This window comes from Lissotriton helveticus, chromosome 11, assembly GCF_964261635.1.
Source record: "Lissotriton helveticus chromosome 11, aLisHel1.1, whole genome shotgun sequence".
Classification (NCBI taxonomy): domain Eukaryota; kingdom Metazoa; phylum Chordata; class Amphibia; order Caudata; family Salamandridae; genus Lissotriton; species Lissotriton helveticus.
In genome coordinates this window covers 650,743,591-650,758,411 of record NC_136072.1, presented here as the reverse complement: position 1 = coordinate 650,758,411, position 14,821 = coordinate 650,743,591, and the positions used below count along the sequence as shown (strand labels likewise).

The 14,821-nt window shown below is 46.3% G+C and overlaps 1 protein-coding gene across 1 annotated transcript in view; it reads left to right on the top strand.

Moving 5' to 3' along the window:
• Window positions 1-14,821, top strand: part of LOC144791736 (thiamine transporter 2-like) — a 233,102-nt gene that overhangs the window by 43,552 nt on the left and 174,729 nt on the right. The window lies entirely within an intron of this gene.

Sequence of the window (14,821 nt, the reverse complement as noted above, 5' to 3'; positions counted from 1 at the left end):
GATAAACATATACAAAATAGCAAAAAGATAAATATTTCGGAGAAGTAAACAGGTCACGCAATCCAGCAACTCTAACACTCACCACTCCTCCCTTTCCCATACAAAAAAAAAACCATGCTCCCATGAAACCAAGCCAAAACAACACACACACTGCCACACCAACAAAACACAAACCAAATCCCAAACCAAAGGTGAAGGCTGGCCAGGCTAACAAGAGGTAGGAAGTAGGCCTGGGCATTAAGTTCCGTTCCGTTCGCGGAATTTGTGGAATTTGGGTAATTTCGCATTCCGCGGAGAACACGAAATTGCCCAAAATTCTGCGTTCCGCTACTTAAGTGAAATTTTTTGATTGTTGGTGTGCTCAAATGCGGGTTTGCAAGATATTTCCCCCAAGCAGGCAAACAGCGATTGTAAACAGTAAAAAAGAATTGCTAGCAAGCGGAATTTCTGCGTATTCGCAGAGATTTTTTACAGTTTTGCGGAGATTTGCGTAATGCGATAGAGCAAATTCCGCCCATCCCTAGTAGGAAGAGTCCTGACAAAAAGACGAAACCATAGTTGCAACAAGTTCAATAAAATGTTATGTTTCCCCTACAAAAGACAGGGTGTGATGTCTAGGAAAATCTATACACGGAACTATCCAATCGCACACACTTCACTCAGCATGTAAGTACTTCCCCCAAGAAAAAAAATGGGGTGTGAGGTGTAGAAAACTACGCTCCACATGGAACCTGAAGAACAACAAGCAAAAACTCCACCCAAATCTAAATCTGGGTTGTGACGTGTGGAAGGTATACTCCACATGGAACCTGAAGAAAACCTAGCAAAACTCCACCCAAACCTAAATCTAGGTCGTGACCATTGTTCCCTATAATGTGTTCGGGAGCGCGCGTGCACGCATTTAGGTCACCCCTAGAGCACAGTGTCCCATTTGTAACACGCACACAACACATTCCGCAAGACCGTTCGCGCCACCACTTTTAAAACGCGAGCAGGGCGAAAAATGGTAATTTCCTGGTTGCAGGAGGCAGAGCTGGAGACGACGGTGAAGGGGAGAACACAGCCCAGCGTCAGGTAAGTGTCTCCCTTATGTCCTGTAGCGTTAGGGAGGGCTCGGGTTTACGAGCAAGTGACACCTGCACTTGCTGCATTTTTTCTCTTAATAGTTCTGGGCTGCGGGGCAGATTGTTGGCCTTTGTGAAAGTATTCATGCTAATCGTAGTGCCGACGTGCGCTGCAATTAACATGAATACTTTTACAAAGGCCCACAATCTGCCCTTCACCCTCACTCTATTAAGAAAAATAGTGCTGCAATATAAAGAGCGGCGTGTGCTTTCAGATGATTCTGAAAGAGCACGTCGTGTTTGACTCTGCATTCCTTTGCTAATAGTGGGCACCTGCAGGGTTGAATTTGGGCCTTTGAAATAGTTTTCATGCTAATTGCAGTGCACACAGCCGCTGCAAATAACTAGAATACTATCTCAAAGGCCCACATTCAGCCCTGCATTATCAGCAAAAGGAATGCGGAGTCATACACAACGTGTGCTTTCAGAATCAGAGATTCATTGTTTGCTGTTTGCCTAACCTACTGGACCCCTCCTGAGGCGTGAGCCGGGAGGTAGACTGAATTGTGTAATATTCTGTGACAACTTGCTGAATACTAGCGCATGTTACTTGTTTTTAGACGGCGAATTTTAAAAATCATTCCTATTGATTTACACTTACCCCAGCCCCCGCTAACCCCTTTCCCTGCATTTTGTCGGTTGCAGACGATTTTAGGGCTGTGTACTGTGCCGAAAGGGAAGACTCCCAACGGCAGCCATATTGAGTGGGAGGCGGCAGCTGTGACAGCGCTCTAGCCATCCCTTTAAAAGGAGCGTGTAGATAGCAAACGCGAGATTCATTGTTTGCTGTTTGCCTAACCTACTGGACCCCTCCTGAGGCGTGAGCCGGGAGGTAGACTGAATTGTGTAATATTCTGTGACAACTTGCTGAATACTAGCGCATGTTACTTGTTTTTAGACGGCGAATTTTAAAAATCATTTCGTATTGATTTACACTTACCCCAGCCCCCGCTAACCCCTTTCCCTGCATTTTGTCGGTTGCAGCCGATTTTAGGGCTGTGTACTGTGCCGAAAGGGAAGACTCCCAACGGCAGCCATATTGAGTGGGAGGCGGCAGCTGTGACAGCGCTCTAGCCATCCCTTTAAAAGGAGCGTGTAGATAGCAAACGCGAGATTCATTGTTTGCTGTTTGCCTAACCTACTGGACCCCTTCTGAGGCGTGAGCCGGGAGGTAGACTGAATTGTGTATTATACTGTGACAACTTGCTGAATACTAGCGCATGTTACTTGTTTTTAGACGGCAAATTTTAAAAAACATTTCGTATTGATTTACACTTACCCCAGCCCCCGCTAACCCCTTTCCCTGCATTTTGTCGGTTGCAGCCGATTTTAGGGCTGTGTACTGTGCCGAAAGGGAAGACTCCCAACGGCAGCCATATAGAGTGGGAGGCGGCAGCTGTGACAGCGCTCTAGCCATCCCTTTAAAAGGAGCGTGTAGATAGTAAACGCGAGATTCATTGTTTGCTGTTTGCCTAACCTACTGGACCCCTCCTGAGGCGTGAGCCGGGAGGTAGACTGAATTGTGTAATATTCTGTGACAACTTGCTGAATACTAGCGCATGTTACTTGTTTTTAGACGGCGAATTTTAAAAATCATTTCGTATTGATTTACACTTACCCCAGCCCCCGCTAACCCCTTTCCCTGCATTTTGTCGGTTGCAGCCGATTTTAGGGCTGTGTACTGTGCCGAAAGGGAAGACTCCCAACGGCAGCCATATTGAGTGGGAGGCGGCAGCTGTGACAGCGCTCTAGCCATCCCTTTAAAAGGAGCGTGTAGATAGCAAACGCGAGATTCATTGTTTGCTGTTTGCCTAACCTACTGGACCCCTCCTGAGGCGTGAGCCGGGAGGTAGACTGAATTGTGTAATATTCTGTGACAACTTGCTGAATACTAGCGCATGTTACTTATTTTTAGACGGCGAATTTTAAAAATCATTTCGTATTGATTTACACTTACCCCAGCCCCCGCTAACCCCTTTCCCTGCATTTTGTCAGTTGCAGCCGATTTTAGGGCTGTGTACTGTGCCGAAAGGGAAGACTCTCAACGGCAGCCATATTGAGTGGGAGGCGGCAGCTGTGACAGCGCTCTAGCCATCCATTTAAAAGGAAACAGACGCTCTCCGCGTCAGCGGACGCGTACAGTGGACGCGCCTCGCCAGCGCCGGAGTCACGCCAGAGTCAGCCTGTCTGCGCCCGTCCGCGCTAAGGACGAGCAGGGGGCTGCACTACCTGTGAAAAATGCTACCAGGTCAGATGTCCAGAGAAAAATATTATCTTTTAATACCAGTCCTATACAATGTAATCATGTCATAGAAGTTGAGAAATGGCTTGGACCCATTACGTGCACTGTATGTAAACTCACTCTACAACCCTATGTCAAGGACATCCCCAAAATCACATATAAAACTATTAATGGTGGACTAATCAACGCACGCTCAATGTGCAAGAACGCATTACACATACATGATTTAATTTCAGAGAATAATTTGGACTGCCTCATGATCACGGAAACATGGCTGAGAGAATGGTCCAATCCAGACATTATATGTGCACTACCACCCGGCTATAGGATACAAAGACTGGACAGGCCTATACAAAGAGGAGGGGGGATTGCTGTTATACACCGTGAGACCCTCACATGTAGCATCTCTGAACTACCTGACATTAAAGGTGCTGAAAGTCTAGCCTTTAATTTACAGGCCCATGACTCCTTTATGTTCTCGGGAGCATTAATTTATCGCCCACCAGGTCAAATGAAACATTTCCTGGAAAGTATGGGGGAAGTACTTACCACATTGACGCTTAAAGCAGCTAATTTTACTTTATTGGGAGACGTAAATCTTCACCTTGATAACATGACTGATCCAAATGTACAATGCTTTAGAGATATTATGCATGTGTTGGGGCTTATAATTCTTACGAATGACCCCACACACATAGCGGGACACGTATTAGACTGTGTTTGTTCTAATCTTAATACCATCAAAGTATCCACCCCCCTGCCCCTGACATGGACCGACCATAACTTTATTTCATTTCATCTCACAGCGGAAGAAACTAATAAAACTAATAATACAAAACCAAACAGATTCAGAAATGAGAAACCAACTCCCTGTTGGAATAAAATCATTGAGCACCCGGACTTACCAAACTGGGCTAAAGAGAACAAACCATTGATAACTGGTAATGTGACTAGCGACAACCTCAGCTATGAAAAATGGATGAGATCCATAGGGGAGAAAATGACTTCTGGAGGAGCCAACAAATCCAAACCGAAACAAGGGAAAAGCTCAGCCCCTTGGTACACTGATGAACTAAAAGACATATTACGCACAGTACGCAAACTGGAACGCAAGTGGCGTAAGCACTACAATAAGGACGACCAGGACAATTTTAAAACAGCAAGATGGAATTACCATGCACAAATCAAACGCACCAAAACAAACTAATTCACAAATAAAATAGAAGCCTCTCAGAACAATCAAAAGGAAATATTTCACGTTGTTAAGAGCTTTCGGGATCCAAAATTCCTATCTCAGGAAATACCACCATCACAGACTCTCTGCAATGAGATTGCAGACTATTTTGCACAAAAAATTGTCAACATTACGAGAAATTTCCCAGTCATTCCTGTAAATAATGAAATCATAGCTCCAGAGAATAATTCCGAGATAATTAGATGGAACACCTTCACCACAATTGATTTGGCTGACATCTCGCAAACTATGTCAAAAATTCAATCCGGCTCGCCACTCGACCCCTGTCCCCCCACACTGGTTCATGCAATTAAGGATGAGGTGAATCCCATGATTAACGCCATTGTCAACGCATCACTCCAATCGGGAGAAATCCCCAGTACATGGAAGACTGCAATTGTAAAACCATTGCAAAAAAAGATCCTACACGATCCATCTGTTCTAACCAATCTAAGACCCATTTCACAACTCCCCACTCTGTGTAAATGTGCTGAAACCTTGGTCAATAAGCAACTCTCAACATTCTTAGAGGAAAATAACATCCTACATCCAAATCAGGCAGGTTTCAGAGATAACCACTCTACAGAGTCAGCACTATTGTCAACAACAGAAACCATAAGAGCTGCATTGGATCAAGGTAGGAAGGCAGTCCTAATTCTCCTTGATCTATCTGCAGCCTTCGACACGGTGTCCCATGCAATTCTATTACATCACTTGGTTAAAGCGGGTATAGGGGGCACCGTGTTAAACTGGTTTAAAAACTTTCTGTTACACAGAAAACAGATAATCAGATTGGGTCAGTTCCACTCGGAGGAGAAGGAAATTGGTTCAGGGGTGCCTCAGGGCTCTAGTTTGAGCCCCACCCTTTTCAATCTTTATATGGCACCCCTGATCAATCTAATTGCCTCCTATAATGTAAGCACAGTTGCATACGCAGACGACACTCAACTGGTCCTAGTTCTGGACGATGATACAGATAGGGCCGAACAGGTCCTGAAAGAGTGTCTGACTGCGACCTTCAACTGGATGCATGATAATCATCTTAAATGCAACTCTGCTAAAACAGAGATCCTGCCATTCGGAAAAAACAATCTCTTTTTTCCACACACTTGTTGGCCTTCGGATGCGGAAGCTCCCCCAAATACCATCAGTGCAACTCGAAACCTGGGCATAAAATTCGACGACATGCTTTCCTTTAAACAACAAACTAAGGAAGTAGCTGCCGTTTGTTTTAACATCATTAAGGGCCTACGCAAATTTTTCGACTACCTGCCTTTGCCTGCCTGCCGCACAGTAGCAATTGCTCTAATTACATCGAGAATTGACTACTGTAATAGTCTGTATGCAGGGGTGGCAAAATCTACCCTGCATAAACTACAGATGGTTCAAAATGCGGCGGCCCGGCTGGTTTTGAGATGGCCCAGAAGGTCATCAGCCGCCTTGGACACATTGCACTGGCTCCCCATCCAGAAACGTATATTATTCAAAATCCTCATGATCACATTTAGATGCTTTCATAAACGCGGCCCAAAATATCTGGCCAATAAATTTCACAGATACCACCCGAACAGAGAACTTAGATCAGCTACGGCCAACTTAATGTCTGTCCCTAAGTTCAGACTTGCCACCAAGGGTGGTAAATCATTGGCAGTTCTAGGAGCCAAAGCCTGGAATATACTTCCAGCTTACCTCCGAGCAACTACATCAGAGCAAGCCTTTAAAAAATCCTTAAAAACGTGGATTTATGGACTGGCCGAATCAAAGTGTAAAACTCTTGTCTAAACTACGTACAACACCTAAAGCCCAGTTAAAACCATCTGACAATCTACTAGCAATGAAATCGCAGCGCTAAGATGCTCCCTGGAGTGTTCGTGCGCTATATAAAAAAACCCAAACATCAATCATCTGAAAGTACACCTTATGTTTGACCCTGCTTTTCTTTGGCTAATAGTGGGCAGCTACGGGGCTGAATGTGGGCCCTTGAGGTAGTATTCATGTACATTGCAGCACCCGTGTGCACTGCAATTAACAAGAATATTATCTCAAAGGCCCACATTCAGCCTGCACTATTAGCAAAAGGAATACAGAGTCATGCACAACGTGTGCTTTCAAAATCACACGTCGTGTTTGTCCCTGCATTTCTTTTGTTAAAAGTGCAGGGCTTAATGTGGGCCTTTGAGATAGCATTCTTGTTAATTGCAGTGCACACGGGCGCTGCAATTAACATGATTATTATCTCAAAGGCGCACATTCAGCCCTGCAGCCGCCCACTATTAGCAAAAGGAATGTAGCAAATGTACAGCAGGACGTGTGCTTCATAGCTGCCAAGGTTTCAGATTGCCATGTGGGACAATTTCATATTTCCAGTGTAATTATGAGTGACATTTTAAGGATCATGAGTACATAGCTGCCATGGTATCATTTTGCTCTATGTGACATTTTCATATGTTTGAGTGTAATATGAGTAACATTTTTTCACAAGCAAAATCAGCACACTAAAATTCTCGGTTTAACAACCGCCACTGCAAACAGAATCGGGCATTAATTGGGGTGCAAGAGAATGCTGAGGGGCACACGTAGCCTGAGCGGCAGCGGAGTGAGCAAGGGAGCTTTATTATTGCAAGAACCTTGCACTGTTTGCGAAAACTATCGACCACTAGAACCTGTGAGGTGTCACTGCAGAACTACAACTAACAGGGCAGGTTTTTACAAGGTATTAATAATACAACCACACGAGCTATTAAAACACTCCAGAACATGTGAGTGATTAGCTGTATCTGATAAACAAGCCATAAAAATGGACCAATTAGGTTTTTTCATAGGTACCAGGAAAAAAGGTGCCATGGCTAAATGCCATGCTAGCATTAGGCCATTAATTTTGATAACGGTACAGTACTTACACTTAGCATGCCTGCTGACAAGAGACTGAGGAAGTAATAATGATATGGTGAATGGATTATGATCCCTGTAATTAGCTTCAAGGATGCTACTGTCTAAATAATTAAATGTTGAAAGACTACAAGACAATGTAGTCTATAGTCAAAGCCCAACCTCATCCAATAAAATTAGGTGGCAGGTTTGCCTAAGTGGACTCTTTTTCATGACATTTGCAAAATCACTAAATCATAGGTCTTGATTAAGTTACCCTTAGAGTCTGAAGACATATTAGGTGGAGGGCGACAATATTGATGCATTCGCATGTAAAAGGCATAAGTAGAAACACTCATTTTGTCATTAAAATGCCCACACATGGAGAGGCATGGCCGGCAAGTTGTCAACAAGAAGTGCTTCATCCTGGACACAAAACTGTAATCTTTAGACCCAAGGCTGAATCCTGCTGTCCCTGCCACCTGGGTTAGGACAGAGAGCCGAAAGAGGGGGCTAACGGCTTAAACAAAGTTGTGTAAGGCCTACAACAAGGCACTGGTGCGGAGCCCCCTGAGGAGAAGACTCTGAAGTGGAGACTGGGTGAAGGAGGGCTGACCCACTGGAGGGCGGTGACTTTTTGAGGGGGTGCCCTGGTGGGCTGAAGAGCCCCTGGCGAAAACCAGCTGGGCTGCGGTCAAGACAGGCAATCGGTCATCATAACACAGGGGCCTGCCTGGATCACCACAAGGTGTTCTGGTCATTGACAGCCGGGAGTCGTGTCTGCTATGAGGCGGCAGTGGAGGCAGCCGAAAACAACCAGACTGCAGCATAAGAGGAGAGGGTTTGAGGGGTTCTGTTGGTGCAACCGGTGGAGAAAGTGGCTGTGGAGAGCAACATTTGAGATATAGAAAGACAATACAATACTCACCAGTGTAGGAATAATGTAAAGTACTGATACATGTTGTCTCCGCTTCAGGTTTAGGAATGTTACTGCTAAAGGTTAAAGGGAGCACTACTTGGATGTTAAAGTCTTTGTTCACTCTCCGCGGGAGGGGGTACAGAGTCAGTGACTGGCTGTCCTGTCCTCTGGCTCCACTGGCGTACACTTGGGGCTCTGAATGCCCCACTAAAAAGCGAGCTGGATCATTAAAAATCATACACTTGTGATTAGATATAGATTAGGCTTGAAGTCAGGAATGTTTTCAATGCTAAGGCATGTTTTTTTTCTAAACACCATGAGCTTAAGTATGCATATTTTTTTTTAGATCTTGCATCTTAAAAGCGCGCACACTTACCAACAAGCACCGCTGTGCCTACTTTACCACAGCTTTGCCCTCTTTCAAATCATAGAAACTACACACTCCTTTGGCATTGCAAGCCAATGCGTGGGACAGTATTGGAACACAGTTTTATGCAACTCTGTTTAAGCTCAGAAGTTTCAGGAGCCAGAAAATAAGAAAAGGCGCAGGGGTCACTGTGAGGCTAGACCTAGTGCTTGCACTTTGTGTATTTAAAGGCTTCTCCAAGCCGCCCACTGCCAGATTCATCTAGTGCCATATCAATGTGTATTGTATATATGTGATCTAGTATAGGCTCCCAACATTTCCTCACCCTATGAACAGTGCTCAAGTTGAGGATATTTAGTAAAATCTTATTAAGGTACCATCGTTCAAGTCCTATGCTTTTCTAAACCCAAAGTGTACTTCCTGTGTAACCAATTCTTGTCATGGCTTGTGTATCTAAATGGAAAACCTGCCTTTAGACTCTTCATGTGGTGCTACAGGTGTGGAAATGCACCGTCCTTTCACTTATGTAATAAAACATTTGGAGTGATATTTGGCGCTGCACCCACACGCGGTCTGGTTCCAGGTGCACATAGCCTGGGCTGCAGTGCACAGAGACCTTATACTACCGCACACAGAGGAAAAAAATAAGAGGGAACATTGGTTGTGACGTGTAGAAGGTATGCTCCACACGGAACCTGTAAGGGTGTAACACACTGCGCCTAAACAACAACAAGCTTGAATAAACCTTTCTCCCAAAAACAAGAAGATCAGACACCAAGCAGAAACCCCACCCAAACCGAAGTTTGGGTTGTAACGTGTGAAAAATATGCTCCAGATGGAACACCTGCTACTGTAGAACTATGCACACTTCAACATGAATCATGAGCACAGCACAGAACACCATACACCACTTCATGAAAAATAAGGTAAACCTCTCCGGAATAAAAACACGCAAAACATTTGTACTAACAAGTCTCAAGCACCGCAGCTCAAGGAAACAACACCACTGCCAGTAGTAAGAAAGAAATCAAGTAGTTATGAAGGAAAAAACCTGCATGAAAGGAGGACACAGTGTGTAGAGTCGCGCTCTAGTTGTTGCGCGCTACATGATGATGTAGCGCGCGAGCGGCCATTTTTGTAGACTCGCTGCGAGAGCGCGAGTCGGGGCTAGACTGTGAGAGCACCGGACACCCGGTGCTCTCCTGCCACAAGAATATAAATAAATATATGTTCCTCCCCACATTTGGCCAAAGAGTTCTTTGTGTGTGCCATTTATAGCTTCATTACAGTGGCGACGAGGCAGGGAGGCAGAGGAAAAAAAAAAAAGCAGGAAACAAGGAGTAAGGACACCAACCTGGCAAGAACCCAGCACCAGGAGAAGGAACACACAGGCACCAGAGAAAAGAACCACCACCAAAGTGCAGGAAGAACCAGGAGGGACAACACATAGAAGCAGCAGGAGAGCATGGCAGAGGCACTGGGCCACGCAGAGGAGCAGCAGAAGCGCAACGTCTGCACCAGGTACAAGGGACAGTGCAACAGGAGAAGGGAGACAGGAACAGACCCCACTGAGACCCCTGCAGCACAAGGGGGGGGAGGCGAAGATCTGAAGTGGAGACACCATAGGAGAGGCTAGCCCAGGAGAGACACCCACAAGCTAGAGGCCCTGGCGGAGCCAGTGAGAGACGGAGTAGGGGGCACAGAGGGACCCCAATTGAACCAGGCGCAAGGAGAGGGAGCAAGTGCACCGGGCAGCCAGAGAGGTCAAGAGGCGGAACCAGTAAGACGCGCCGAAATGAGTGCGCAAGCATCTTCGCTGACTACGCCGATTCCATTCTTGACCAAACCAGGAGAACCTCAGATGAAATGGGAGGACTGGGGAGAGTACATTATGAACTACACTGAAGCCCTGGAAGACAAACACGGCGAAGCCTTCCCCAGTAAAAGGAAGAAGAGGATACTTCTGCACAACTTAGGCCCGGAAGGGATCAGAGTATTCCAGAATCTAGTATCCGCGCCCAGGCAAACTGCAGATGACGACGTATTCAGACACGCAATAGAAGATCTGAACAACCACTACCGACCAGCAGTGTGCACATCCATTGACAGATACAATTTTCAGCAGAGGAAACAGGAAGCGGGCGAGTCAATAGACGACTACGTTGCTGCGCTGAAAAAGCTGCCTACGACGTGCAAATTCGGCACCTTGCATGACGAATTCGTAAAGGACCAGATAGTCATGCACACCACGAATAAGACTGTCCAAGATAAATTATGGGTGAATGGAGAAGCCACACTAAAAGAAGTAATAGCCATGGTAAAAAAGGCCAAACTGACAAAAAGATGTGCAGACGCAGCAAAGAGGGAACCTGTCCCGAGGCCCATGGTGAACAAAGTTGATGATGCAGAGCCGGCAGGAAGGAACAAAGCCATGATGACAGTAAATAAAGGAACCAACAGGTGGACAGGAAAACCCACATCGCAAAGAAAGCAGAACAGAGAAGGTACGAGCGCGTGCTACTGGTGTGGTAGCCAGTCCCACACAGCCCACGATAAAAGATGCCCGGCGTTTCGGGCGAAGTGCATGTTCTGTGGCATAGTGGGACACTATGAGAAGGTATGTCACCGAAAAACAAGGAGTACCACGGTGAAGTATGTGGAACAAGATCAGGAGGAGGAAGAAGATAGAGATCAAGACGATGAAGACAATGTACTGTGTGTGGAAGGCCAAGTACTGGGCATAGATGGCAAACGCTCCCGCAAGCCACAATGCAACATGGTGATCGGAGGAGTGCAGATCAAAATTGTAGCAGACTCGGGTTCCCCTTACACTATTGTCCAAAGGGCAGTGTGGAACGAGAAGTACAGACCCAGTCTAGGCCCACGGTTAGAACCACCGGATATAAGACCAGTCATGTACACGGGAGAACCCATCCCCATGGGCGGCTACAGAGTCCTGACCTTCGAGTTCAAAGGGCGGAGTGCCGAGTGCAAGTTGTATTTAGCAGAAAAGGGACCGTCAGTCCTGGGGTGGAAAGACCAAGGAGACCTAGGCATACAGCTGGATCCAGGAGGAGACAGGCAAGTGTTGATGACGGCACCCAAGCGTGGGCCGGACTTTGAGAAAATGAGGAGAGACTTCCCCAAAGTGTTTGGGGAGAAGGTTGGCAAATTAGAAAAGTTCACTCATCAGATAGAACTCAAAGAGAACTCCAGGCTGATTTCCCACAAGGTGAGGAACGTGCCCATAGCAGTTTGAGAAGCAGTACAGCAAGTGTTACGCAGGCTAGAGGCAAATGGAATCATTAAACCAATAAATTGCTCAGAGTGGCTGGTGCCTCTGGTGGTAGCAATGAAACCAAATGGAAAGGTCCGCTTCTGCATGGATTTGAGAGAATCAAATAAATGCATAGTCGTGGAAAAATTCCCACAACCACGCATAGAAGAGATGCTGGCGAAGACTAAAGGAGTAAAGTGGTTCTCCACTATCGACCTCACATCAGCCTATCACCAAATAGCATTGCACCCGACGAGCCGGAAACTAACGTCGTTTATAACACCCTTTGGATGTTACCAATTTCGCAGAATGCCGTTTGGACTTGCGTTGGCAGCGGCCGGGTTTTAGAACACTGAAAAAGGACTGGGAGCAGTCCTCATGCAGGAAAGGAAGGATGGTACCATTGACACCCTCAGCTTCGCGTCAAGGGCCCTATCTCCCACAGAACAAAAATGTAGCGTCATTGAGAAAGAGATGCTGGCAGTCGTATGGGCCATGTGGAAGTTCTGCCATTTCCTATGGGGAACGAGGTTCCTACTCAAGGCTGACCTAAAGCCTCTAGTCGAGGTTCTCACGTCGAGCGGACACGCGAGCGCCACGCCTCGCATTGTCAAGATGACTCTGAAACTACTCGCATACAGATACAACGTAGAGTACATCCCAGGAAATAGGAACAAGGTAGCGGACTACCTTAGTAGAGCTCCAGCAATGGAAGAAGCCTCTGATGGTGCAGAAGAGAGGGAGGAGATGGTAGCTTTAACGGAAGACATGGAGAAGGTGATCAGTAACCAAGAGTGGACTGAAGCATATGGAGAAGACCAGGACGTCCAAGAAGTCAAAGAATGCATCATTCACGGATGGCCAGAAAAGAGACATTTAAGGACCGCACTTAGGAAATTCTATGAAGTGCGAGATCAACTATCTATAGACAACAAAGGCACATTCTTGTACAGAGGTGACAAGGTAGTCCCGCCGGCAACGCTAATACCCCACCTGTTAGCGGTACTACATGAGGGACACCTAGGAATCGTAAAGACTAAAATGAGAATAAAAAAAATGTACTGGTGGCCCGGAATGGACATTCAAATAGAGAGACATGTGAGGGACTGCGATCAGTGTCAAAGGGCTGACAAGACCTTAACACCCCTGAGACCTGCTTTCGGGGAAGTTTGCACACCCGATAAACCCTTGGGAGGAAGTGTCTATAGACATTCTGGGGCCCATATTAGACACCCAAGGCATGCCTAAATACCATTGCGTCATTGTAGACAGGTACTCGAAGTGGCCTGAAGTGCACGTTCAAGAAGAAATTGACACTGAAATATTACTTCGATTCCTCACTTCCATCTTCCTCAGAGAAGGCATACTGAGATCCATTTTGAGCAACAACGGTCCGCAGTTCACCTCGGAGAAATGGTACAAGTACATGGAGAGGAACGGCATCAAAACCAAGCACACCTCCATATACCACCCCGCCGGAAATGGTCAGGTGGAGCGATTTAATACGTTCCTAAAGGGATCCATCCAAGCGGCCATCACGATGGGCAAGGATTGGGAGAAGGAGGTCCAGAGTATGATGTGGGCCTACCGCATCACCCCCACGAGCACAGGGTATAGCCCTTTCCAGATCTTGAGAGGAAGAGATCCCTTCACCAAAGATAACCTGGCATGGAAGGAAAAGACAGTGACAAGCAAATGGTCTCCTGCAGTGGTGCAGCATAATCTGGAAAAGGCCCAAAAGATATACACTGAACATTACAACGGGAGGAAGAACGTGAAAAAAACATCCCTGGAGAAAGGGAATGGGTCAGAGTCAAACTGGCGGTGCTGCGGAAAAAAGGGGACAGCAAGTACAGCCAACCCCTACAAGTAAAGGAAGTATATGACGGGGCAGCACTGCTTAGCGATGGGAACGTGTGGTCCCAAGACCGCATATCCAAATGTAATAAGATTCTACAGTGGACCTCTGAAGAAAGAGGGAGAACATCACAAGACCAGATACCACCAGAGAATGAACATAGCGACCCGGAAAAAGAAGGTAATCTTGGAGCAGGAGGAAGCAGTGAGGAGCTGGGAGACAGTGATATCCCGTTGGCCGAAGAACTTCCTGGAGAGGGGAGCGAGACCCCGTGGAGAGAAAGACCTGGAACTCTAGAGAATAAGGTGGTGAGCCCAGCGGAGAACAGCCCCAGGGAAGTTACCTCTACTCCGGTAAGACGTACACGAGCCGGTAGAGTTTTGGTGAGACCTGCCAGATTTCGAGACTTTGAACTGGGAGAAGGCAATTGACTTACTCCATGCAGAGACTGTAAGTTTGCTGTTGTTGTGCAAAAAGTGCGAGATATGTAGATTCGCGCTCTAGTTGTTGCACGCTACGTGATGACGTAGCGTGCGAGCGGCCATTTTGTAGACTCGCCACGAGAGCGCGAGTCGGGCTAGACTGTGAGAGCACCGGACGCCCGGCGCTTTCTTGCCGCAAGAATATAAATAAATATATGCTCCTCCCCACATTTGGCCCAAGAGTTCTTTGTGTGTGCCATTTATAGCTTCATTACACAGTGGAATCAAGACATACGAACCAGAGTGAAATAATAAAGCGTTGAAACTTAGGTAAACAGGGTTCAAGAATAAAGCATTGAACATACATAAGGAACATAGGAAAAGAAAAAAAAACACAGCAAAAGATGAGCGAACTCTCACCCAAAGAACAATGCAAGTGTGTCCAGCACATGCTCATCGCTGACTTGAGTACATTACTCGAATGAGGACTTGCTGACAAACATTAGTTGC